Here is an 11,302-nt window from a genome sequence, read left to right as displayed (position 1 = left end):
TTTGACCTTAAAAGCTTAGCAATAACAAAGAGCATTTAAAACTGTTTTCAGCCAAGTCTGTGGCACATTTGTGTTGATTGTCCCCAGGTATCATGTTTTCTAAAGGCTTGTGAGTTGAGAGGCATTTGCAAATTACTTTGATTTTACTAAAACATGCATATGCTTTATATAGAATCAGATTTTTCAAAAGAGCTCATTTTTATCTTAATTCTACTGCAAGTGAAGTCAGAAAACCACAGGAAACAGCAACAGCCATATTACAGAGATCCATCCAGTCCTGCACCTCCAGCCGGGTCAGAACCAGCAGTTTCAGAGATAAAACATTTCTGCAGCCCAGAATTTGGTTCTAAGGCAGGTTCACACCCACTGTTGGGTCATGCCAATAAATTAGTCCAAGCTACCTGTATTTCATAAGACATAAGGCATCATATTCTCTTCATACTCAATGATCTTGAGGGCCTTTTTCAGCCTTAGTGATTCTATGCTTCATAGCCAAAAAATCTTGTCATTATGATTACTCTGTCTGAACATTTGATCTCACTGATATTTTGCAGAGAGGGCAGCAGTGTCCTAGCTTGCTTGATTTTTTTTTTTTTTAATCACAGGTTTAATCACAGGCTGCAGTTGAACTACAGCCCAGCTTAAGTCCTTCTTGAAAATTTGTAATATACATGCATAAAACACACAGTCATTTTTGCCAAGAAAAACTACACCACCAATTGCAAGTTCAGAGCTATGCATTTGCAAACACTGAGGGCAGCTCAGCAAAAATCTCTGCCAGTGAGACAAGGTAGAGCAAGATCAACTACAATACCCCAATCCCCACTCTTACTTCCTCACAGTTTAATATGAGTCTTCTAAAAATCAAATACATTGCCAGCAGTGGGAAACAAACCCAAAATTTAAAAGGATGCCGCCCCCATTAATGGGTCACTTAGGTAGTGTTCACAACCATAACAGTCAGAAAAAATTTGCAATTTAAATGCAAGGAAACTCTTAGTGTCTTTATTTCCTTGAAAATTTGAATTATATGTGCTTACTAATCTTAAATGTGACTTTTGTTATTTTGGCTATTATGATGCTGCTTCTCGGAAACTAAACCATAGAATGTTTTGGACTGGAGGAGAGCTTAAAAATGATCTAGTTCCAAAGCCCCTGCCATGTGCAGGAACATCCTTACTCCAGACCAGATTGCTCAGAACCTTGAGGACTTCCAGGAATGGGACATTCACGGCTTCCCTGGGCAGCCCATTTCAGTGCCTCGTCACTCTCATATTGAAGAACTTTTCCCAAATATCCAACCTAAGCCTGCCCTCTCTCAGTGTGTCCTTGTTCTGTCCCCTGTCACTACCTGCTCTTGTAAAAAGTCCTTCTCCAGAACTCTTGTGGGCCCTTTCAGGTACAAGAAGGCGACAATTAGGTCACCCCATGGCCTCCTCCGAGGCTGAACAGCCCCAACCCCTCAGCATTTCCTTACAGAAGAGATGCTCCCTCTCTTTTATCACCTTGTGGCCCTCTGGACCCACTCCAGCAGGCCCATGTCCTAAGAAGAAGTACTAAAATTATTTCCCTATTCATGCTAATGGTATCACCCATTGCTGACTTGTTCATTTTCTCCAGACAATTCACTCTACCAAGTTCTCTCTTTTCTCTGCTTACTCACCAGACACTTTTCACACATTTATTTTCTTTCTCACTCACTTGTGACAATGAATGCCCCTTGGCATTCACTATAATAATTTTAAAAAATCAGCATTCTTGTATGGGAATATTTATTTTTATTTAGATCTCTAATAGTATCTTAATCCAATCAACCTAAATAAGAGCCATGATATATGGCAATGTTAAAATACATCCTCTGCCTCCAAACCCCTCTGTCAGGCAAGGGAGGGATGCATTTTTCTGCCCCTTTTCTTTGCACAGCCACCCATAGAGATACCCACCTATGCCAGGCAAGGGGACTCGTCCATGCCACAATTGTTTCAATTAAATTTCACTGCAGTTAAAGCACAAATGGTTGGAGACTCTAAAGTTTGAAGAGTGTTACATGCCAGGAGGGAAAGAATTTTTTTAATTTCCAAAGCCTGAGAATCAGTAACATAATGAGGCCATAGAGAAGGAAAGGTCAAAGGAGCACTTTGAATTTTTTTCCTTCTCAAAACCACTTAAATACTGAAAAGGATAAGTGATTCACTTTGAAGTTACACTTTAAAACATTCAGTATTAGAAGGGAAAATTCTAGCGGTAAAAACTGTTTTGTTTCTTCCTGACCATCCAGCAATCCTGCCCTTAATTTAAAGTTAGGATAACACTCACAAATTCTAAATCAGAAGATAAATGTTCACAGCCTAGACTGAAAACTACTAATCAAAAACAACGCATGGAATCAAATTATTTGACATTTCTACAAATTTCCAGAATTTCTAAATACTGCACTACCCATGGCTTTGTTCATGAGCATTTCAGAGCCTTTTACGTATGTGGAAACTGTTCTATCAACAAAGTCATTTTAACCACAACTGCTTAACCATTATCAGTGAAAGGAGAGTCCACTCAACACTACTAACAGGTGCCAAAGCTAACAGATTAGGCCAATGTACTCATCTGGAAGTCCTATATTGAGCTATTTTGGAGATATAACGAGCCAAAACAGAAAGTGTTCAAGCAGTGAGTTAATCTTATTTTTCTGAAGTAGGAAAATTTCCCAAATGCCTTTTCTAATTTATCTCAATATTCATAAAAGAAAATGACCTGTAGTGAAAGTTTACAGATGTACCAGAATAATTATTTTGGTAACAGTGAAGTCAGTGAATTTGACAAGTGAAAAGATATTTTTAAACATGGAAGTAATATCAGTCCCTGAAAAGTGAATGTGGAATAAAAACAAAAGAACATTTATTTATTCACAGAAATTTTCCAGACTTACTACCCCAAACCACAGGAGAGAAAATAAGACTAAAATCTTAGCAGGTAAGCAAGTAGAATTACAAGAATCAGGTAGTCTTTTCTTCTAATTAGCCAAGATCTTGAGTTTACTGAAAATTCAGACTGGGGAAAAGGGAGAAATAACAGGACCTTAAGTTTCAGATGAGGAAATTGATCTCTTCTCTTCCAGAGGCTTCTGACATTTTTGCCCCTCCACCCCTTCTCCCATTGCCAAGGAAGATTAAGCCCAAAGTACAGAACAAATAATCACAGAGATGACAAAATAGGAAAGGTAAAAGGTAGGCAGAACAAACTTGGGAAGACATTCATACAGAGAAGAAAGAAAAAACAAAGATCTGGGCACTAAAGAAAAAAAGGAATTGTTTAACTAATGGGCATCAGCAAAGATCCTCTCCATAACACCTGACAAAGAGATGTTAAATTTAAATCATGCTTAAAATAAAGCACAAGTTTTTTGGGGACTAAGTCAGGGGAAAAAAATTAGTTACTAGATGTTGGACAAACCAGGTAGCATTCCTAAATTTCATTTGAAAATAGCAAATAGTAGTTATTACAATAAAGAAAGGAATCTTGCTCACCATTTGCTGGGGGAACAGTTATTATTGAGACTGTCAAATGAGAAGTATTCTTCAAAACTTGCTTGAAAATTATCAAGTTTATTAATAATCTAACAATAATCATCTTGGATCAGTGTAATTAAAAAATAAAATCAGTCACTGAGAAATAAGACAGAAATCAAAAAGTAAAACAACTCAGTGAAATAAGGATAGAGGGCTACCTAAAGTTTTCCTGAAAGATGATGGTTGGTTTTAAAATGTCCTTTTTTTTTTTTTTTTTTTTTTTCCCTGGCTGCTCATGAACTTTGAATTACCCACATCTGTGTGAATCAGCACATATCAGTGAGCAAGAGCCATCATTAAGGCACAGGTGAAATGTACTGAGTAGATTTGTTTCCTTGGCTCCCTAAGGAAGCCAGGGACAGGGACAGGAGCTCAGCTCATCCCCAGCCTGTCTGTCAGGGTGTGTTTTCCCTCCACAGGGGCTCTGCCTCCCACAGCAGCCAGGGCATGAGCAACACTGGGCATAAGAAATAGAGTTTTCCCACACCTGCATTTTTAGCATTCCCAGCATCAAGGTCACTTTGAGAGAAACTGCTCCCTTCTCCTTCTCTTATGGTTTTAACACTTTAATCCCAACAACATCCTAAAAGTACTCTATTTTCTGTTAAGGCTTAATTAGCATAACAGTGAATTTTAATAACACATGAATATTGCAGCCGCTGTCAGTGAAGCTACTTGGCATCATGAGAGATATTAAAGCCAGGCTATAAAAAAAAAAGCCCCTTTACTTACACAAATTTATTGTCTTTGATCCTAAATTGCTTCTGTGAGCTGGTTATGGGGTTGATAAGCACACTGGGAAGATATGAGAAGAAAAGGGGATTTTCATTACAACCCTTCCAGTGCTGTCAGGGGGTAGTGCTGGTGTTAATATACACATTAACACACAGGAAAATCCAATGTTTCCACGCTGCCTCAGTTTCCAGATAAACTCTATTGCTGATGTTACTCAACACACCCCACAAAGAGCTGTCTTTTTTCTTCAAGTCTGCAGTTTGCCTTCTGTCTGAATTAACACCAAAACACGCAAAAATGCACATCCAAGCATTGCCAAGGATTTGTCCTTTGCTACATTCTACATCGATTCCTCTGCTACAGCTGACAGCCACTCAGAAAATGGCTGGTGGCAACCAGGACTTAGACCCTGCAAATCAATCTTTCTGGAAAAAAAGGCAGGAAAAAAGGGAATATCTGCATTCAATGTCAGGGGTTAAGGAGAGGCTGATGATTCCAGCCCATGGATCACTTGGAGCCCTTTTCTCTCCAGGGTGGCAGCAGCTCCGAGGGATGCTATTCACACCGTGGTAAGCAGCTGCAGAAATATCAGAATGCAGCAGATACAAAGGGGTGTCTGGAAAACTGGGAGTCAGTCCCTTATGCCTCAGTGCTGCGGTCAGAGGCCACAAAGGAGGCAGGAAAGGCAGTGTCAAACGAGGCTTTGTTGCTAAAATGAGGAGTTGTGGCACCGCTTGTGCAGTGCGGAGCACTTCCATCAGCGCTAAAAGGCTTTCCAAGAAGGGTATAACCTAATCCAAATCACTTTCCTCAAAACCTGGCACACTCTTCAGAGCACATACCCAGACCCAGCAGACTTCAGGGCTACCTCCTCAGTAACCAGAGTAATCTGGTGACAGAGTACTCTGGAGAGCCCGCCAGAGGAAAATCGCAGAGCTGAAGATCAGAAAGGACTTTGGCTTGGAACTCTGAAAACTGTAATTTTAATTTTTCCTCTCCCTCGGTCCCACTGGCCTTGGATTGATATTACATCCTTATCTTTCATACTCAAAGAGAACTATTAACTCTATTAAATATATTATGTAAATAGTTTGATGAAGGACATAATTGCAGTAAAATGCAATAAATAACTGACAATATCATAGCATATCTCAGACTAACCTCATGAAAACTCAAACAAACATGCCTTGGAGTGGCTTGCACAAACAATGAAACCTGTTAATGTATGGTCTTTGTAACCTTTTTGTTTTTATTTCAATATAATCACTTTCAAATAGGAAGCTCTTTGGAAGAGTGGCTCAGCAGTGTTTTGGCTGACACCATGAAATCTGGTGAGGATGACACTTGTTGAAAAGGAGCTGGTAGGTCAAAGGTAAAGCTGATTGACCACAGCTGGGTTGTGTATTTGTGATGCAGATGTCATGTTTATACTTAGTAAAGACTTACTCCTGCATCCCTCTCCAGTCCATCCAAGCAAACTCTGCTGTGCCAACTGTGCCAATGCTGGCCAGCTCCAGCTGAGCTCTCTGCAGGTGGGGATCACCAGAGGGGCATTACAGTCAGTGCAGCAGTCATCCTGAGAAGTCAGGAATGTGCTTCTCATAGGTTTATAGCAACACTTCTGCAAGGATCTGAAGAGCAATGGATGTGTTCTCACACTAGGATATACAGCAGAGATTGATCATTTTTCCTGGCTTATGATGACACACCTTTAATGCCTTCACAATAAATTCCCTTTACTAACACTCACTCCTGCCTGTAGCTGGTTTAAAGACAGCTCACCCTCTCACTATTTCTTATTCTTCACTAACTCTTCTCTCACACTTGTAAACATGTTGGTGAAATTCTTATTTATTTTACCAGCCTAGGAAACATAATAAAAAATAGTTGAAAATTAACTGCTAGGTAAATGTTCCAAAACTGGTGCAGTTCTAATAAAATTCTTTCAATCCTTTAATCTTCAAAATAGTCCAAAATATTTCTTGGATCCTTCCCAAATATCTAAAAAAAACCCAAAACAACACAACAGTTACACTCTGTCCTTATTTACAAGCAGCCAGTGTTATTTATTTATTCCTGTCTTCCCAGGTATCACAGCCCAGATGTTTTCTTCACATAGAGAAGACTGTAGTCAATAATTCCAGCTAATTTAGCTGACATGCTAAATTGTCACTAGAAATAAAGCTTTATGTTAGAGAATATTTCCCAGGAAATTACACTAGCAATTTGCCAAATGAAAGCAGCAAAACAAGTGACTAAAACAATGTTAAGCTTTGATCTCATAACTTTTCCCACTACTCTTTTCTTCCAGTCATCCTTATTATCCTGCCACATTATTTCTTCTCAACCCTTTTTCTAAAAGGCTTCAGTGTGTTTTTCCTAAGCCCACGATTTCTGCCTTCCGTGGACTGAAGCCTTTTGAATGAATCAGATTAGCTATGGAAATTTTTAAGTACCAGAAGACCTGAACACTCAGATAAACGGTTCTGTCAGTCATGAATATCAGTTTTCCCAGTTGTAATATTTGGTTTTTTACTCAAGCTTATGAATGCTGTAAAACCACCATAAAAACATATTCTTTTTTTCTACAATACCTACCTATTTTTATCTACAATATCTATCTTTATCTGCCAAAATTAGCTGCCCATTTCCCTAGGAATGTTACATAATTAAAATAGAAATGGCATTAAGGAATACTACAGCTTTTCAGTCTGTGGCCCAACAGGAAAAAAAATCAACAAGTATCACTTACATTTATTTATTCTAGGTATAGAGTTTCATTGAAATACAACAAAATATACAACATGTTCTCTTACTTAGCTACGTGTTTTACATCTGCTTGCATAAAAAAGTGTATTTGGAATGACTAAATGTCAACAGACATAGTGCAATGTGATACAACACAAGTAAAACAGACATCTACTTGCTCTGGGTGTTTATATCCAAATCTTCAGAATGTCCTTTGACACAGAAATTGTTTCAACAGAGATTTAGTGGGGGAAAAAAAAGAAAGAAAAAACAAGAAGTCATTTGAGACACAAAGATTTCGTTTAAGGCTAGAGATTTTCATTCATCTGAAAATAAAATGTAACTAATTAGCCAAACTACAGAAGGGGTGATGGAACAAGCTAGCAGACAAATGGGCTCCCCAGCTGGTGTAAATTGCTGCATTTCTGTCATCCTTGAGGGGCTGTGTACCCTGAATCCTGCCCTCAGCACCACTGACCTGGGCAAGGAGCAGCTGTGGTGTTGGTACAGCCGTGGGCTTGCACTGAAGAAAGGAACAAGGACCCTCCAAGCTGCACAGAGGCAGAGGGGAGGGGGGACACAATTTCTCACACCCAGACTTACCATGACTTGCAACTATGATTTTGAGTTGGAGGCAAACTATATCTTTTGTTTGGCATTAGTGCATAAAAATTGCACAAATTAAGTTACCAGTAGCCAGTCTACAACAATGAAAGGAATCAGAGAGCTGGCACACCACCTGCCAGCAGGGGCTCTGCTCTGAGCAAGCTGCAATAGGCTGACACAAAAGTGGTGGCATCCAGCTGAGAACACATCCCTTGGCAAAGCCAGAGCAGAGGCTGATCCTTGACAGGAGAAAACAATCCTTTGGACCAGGCAGATCTTGACCCACAGGTCAGTGATAAACTGAGGAGCTTGGGAAAGCTTAAAGCTTTCCCTGGAGAAAAGTTTTTGAGGCTAAAACTTCTCTCAGTCTCAGAGGGAAGAATCACCAAAACCCTCAGAACCACTGATGAGGCATCAGGCTTACATCATTGTATAATAAGGATTGACTAGTAAATGGATTCATGTCTAGGGTTTAGTAGATAATAGAAAAAATTGCCTATTTTCTGAGGATAAGTGAGTGTTTGAAGATTTGAGGTTTTGCCTGGTTTGTAGGTCAAGCTGAGTATTCCCATCATGCTGGTCCCAACTCACAAATAACAACAGCAGCCACATGTGTATGTGCTGCTGTCTTACATCAACCTCACCAAACAAAGACCTATTATCCCTGTTTTAGATGTGAGAGAATGGGGTATAGGGAGGTAGTAGCTGCCTTTTTCCCAAAACTACCAAAGCTAGTAGCCTACCAAAGCTTTGGTCTCCTCAGAGCAGACTGAGTGGTTCAGCAGAGAACTAATGCAAGCTTTGAGATCAAGGAGCAAGGCCAGCAAGAGTAGAGGTTTCTACAGTGCTAACAAGAATCTGTGCTGCCAGTCCAGACTCCAGCTTCATCTGGCTCCCTCAGAAATCCTGGTATATCCTAAGGATCATAAAAACCACAGAAACCAGTAATTTTCTGTATTCTTGCAAATGAATTTCATCTCTCACTTTGTACCTCTCACTATTGGAATATGAATCCCAATATTACCAGGTAGATTGCGCCTGGGCCAGTCTGACCCTCGCTGCTGGGCCAAAGGCGGCAGCTGTGGTGTTATCACCCCAGAGATACCTTTAGCTTGCTGGTGGTTGCAGCTGGGCACTAAACAAGTCCAGGCTTGTTAGGAACTCCGTTTACCTCAGGAGGAAAGCTTCAGGCGATGGTGAAGAGAAAAAAGAGATGGATTCTGCTGGAGGGTTATATCCAGAGGTTTATTCCATGGTTACAGAGGTCTGAATCTTGGGAACAGCTCCAGCAGAACAGCGACCGCATGGCCTGATTCACCTTTTAAGCTCCCGGGGCAGGGGGAGGGGAGGGGACAGGTGAGCCACCAACCAGGTGGGAGGGGCGGGGTCTCAGGAGAGGATGGCACCTAAGACAGACCAATGACCTCTGGGCCTGAGGGGCATCCTTTGAACTTGACCAACCATACGACGCCTTGCTGGAATGTTAAAACTGATTGACAGCCCAGCAGGGGGAGAGGGGGGAAGGGGAAGAGAGGTATTGCCACACCTGGGGAAGGGACCCGAAAGTTTAAAACACACCACAACATCTCACAATGCATGCAAAGTAAACTGCTGACCTATTCATGCCCTAAAATGTCATGAAAGAGTTCTAATTTCTGTGATATAATCTGTCTACACCATAAGTCAAGACTTTCTTAGTAGAATTTCATAAACTTCCAAGTACCACTTTTTCCCAGGCCACAGAGTAACATGATGGCAGAATGTTCTGTAAACCTATATGCATGTGTGTACATATGTCTTTTTTGCCAAGACTTGTAACTGTTGGACAGAATTCTGGCAGTTTGGCAGACATTATGCTCTAGTTAGGATTAGTTACAAGAGGAAATTTGCATATAAATCTGTCTATTTATGAAGACTAAGAAGAGAAATGTCATTGGATTTTACTTTTGAAAACAGAGGTTGAAAATCTTCATGTAAGTTGAGAAAATTGAACTTCTTTCTCTTACATTTCAAGTCTCTGAATGGTTTGAGTTAGGTTTCTAGGTGTATAGACTACATCCATATTTTTAATGACTGATGTTCACATGGTTGTTCAGAATGTTTCTGTGGACAGGAACATAGCCATGTGTGTGTTTGTGCAGTTTGAACTCGACCCATTCTGTTCCCCTTCTTCCTCTGCCCCTGATGAATTTTCACTGCTTATTGATCCAGCTGGCTTGCTACAGGCTGCAAATCAGCTTGCATGTAATGGGTGGTGGTATTTGGCTACAAGAATCTAGATACACTTATAGTCATCTATTTTTACACTTAATCATCACTTTCCAGGCAGGAAACTGGAGCAAGAGAGGCATATGCAACTAATGAAGATGGGTGACTTAAGCAAAGTAAGGTGAAATGTAACATTAAAATTTGGAGTATAATTACTCTTGATGACACTACAGCTGTGCTGCATTAAAGTCAGTTTGCCTTGTGTGAAGAGAAAGTCCAAAACTCTGCTGAATCATCCCTACATTACAGCAGTGCTTCCTTATAAGATGGTCTCAGACATCAGGAGCATAATTTTTTATAAAAAACCCAATGTATTTTAAACTTATATTCAGTATCATCCCCTACCATTGCAGGCAATTCTCAGAATTCAACATTCCCAATTGCTAGCATCCCGTTGGTGAAGTTTTGTTACTTTGAAAAGTTAAATTTAAAGTTTCTTCCAAGTAATTCTCAACATCAGAAAAAATCTCAGACAAGCTCACATCTTCTGCTGTTTTGGATGAAAAACTCAGTGTTAGAAATGTGGTTTTAAAAACAGTATTTTATAAATGATTATTGGCTTCTTTCTGTTCATTTTTGTGTCTGTCAACAGATTATTTTTGCAATTATTACTGGTACTCATTAAAATGGCAACATCATAGATCTCTTGTTTCAACAGTACTTTTAAGACACTTAACTTTCCTCTGTTGGCCAGCTATCCTCCCTTAAAAAACACTCAATGCCTCTAGTAATATGTACTTAAAATCTACGGAAATGCAGATTCCTGTATCTCTGCTCCCCCCATGAATAAACACCTGCACTAAGAGAGATTGCAAGCTGTCCCACTGCTGAAGCTGTATCTATCCTTGTACCAACTGGAATACCTAAAAAAACCCTCTGTTTTCTAGGTATAAGAAATACATCAACTACAACCTCAAAAATTTATCAGCAATTTTTGTTTGAATTTACCTTTAGTATAGCTTACATTTTTAGTTTTCTCATTAAATATTGCTGAAGAGAAAGGGGAGAACCACAGAAATTATTTTAATACCCAAAGCAATATCCAGTCAGTTTTGTAGCATAAGGATCAGTTCTCTATCAGCATCTCAACCTCTCTGCACACAACATTCCTTGTGCATGGGGAATTCACACCTGACAACTCATTTTACAAATTGCTCTCCTATTCCTGGGCCAAATCCCGTAGAGTTTGTTAACTCCCATGGCACTTGGTGGGAGAGTCAGGTGGTCAGAGGGCTGGAAATTCATCCCTGTGTAGGTTGACACCTATTAAACACAAGACCCACTGTTTTTAATCCCCAGGATCAGTTTCTGATTGCCCTATCCATATTGTCAGGATACAGCTGCTGCAGATCTGAAAGAGCAGACATGTTCAACCTGAT

The sequence above is a fragment of the Zonotrichia leucophrys genome, chromosome 5 (assembly GCF_028769735.1).
Source record: "Zonotrichia leucophrys gambelii isolate GWCS_2022_RI chromosome 5, RI_Zleu_2.0, whole genome shotgun sequence".
NCBI classification, from domain to species: Eukaryota; Metazoa; Chordata; class Aves; order Passeriformes; family Passerellidae; genus Zonotrichia; species Zonotrichia leucophrys.
Note: the sequence above shows the minus strand (reverse complement) of the source record.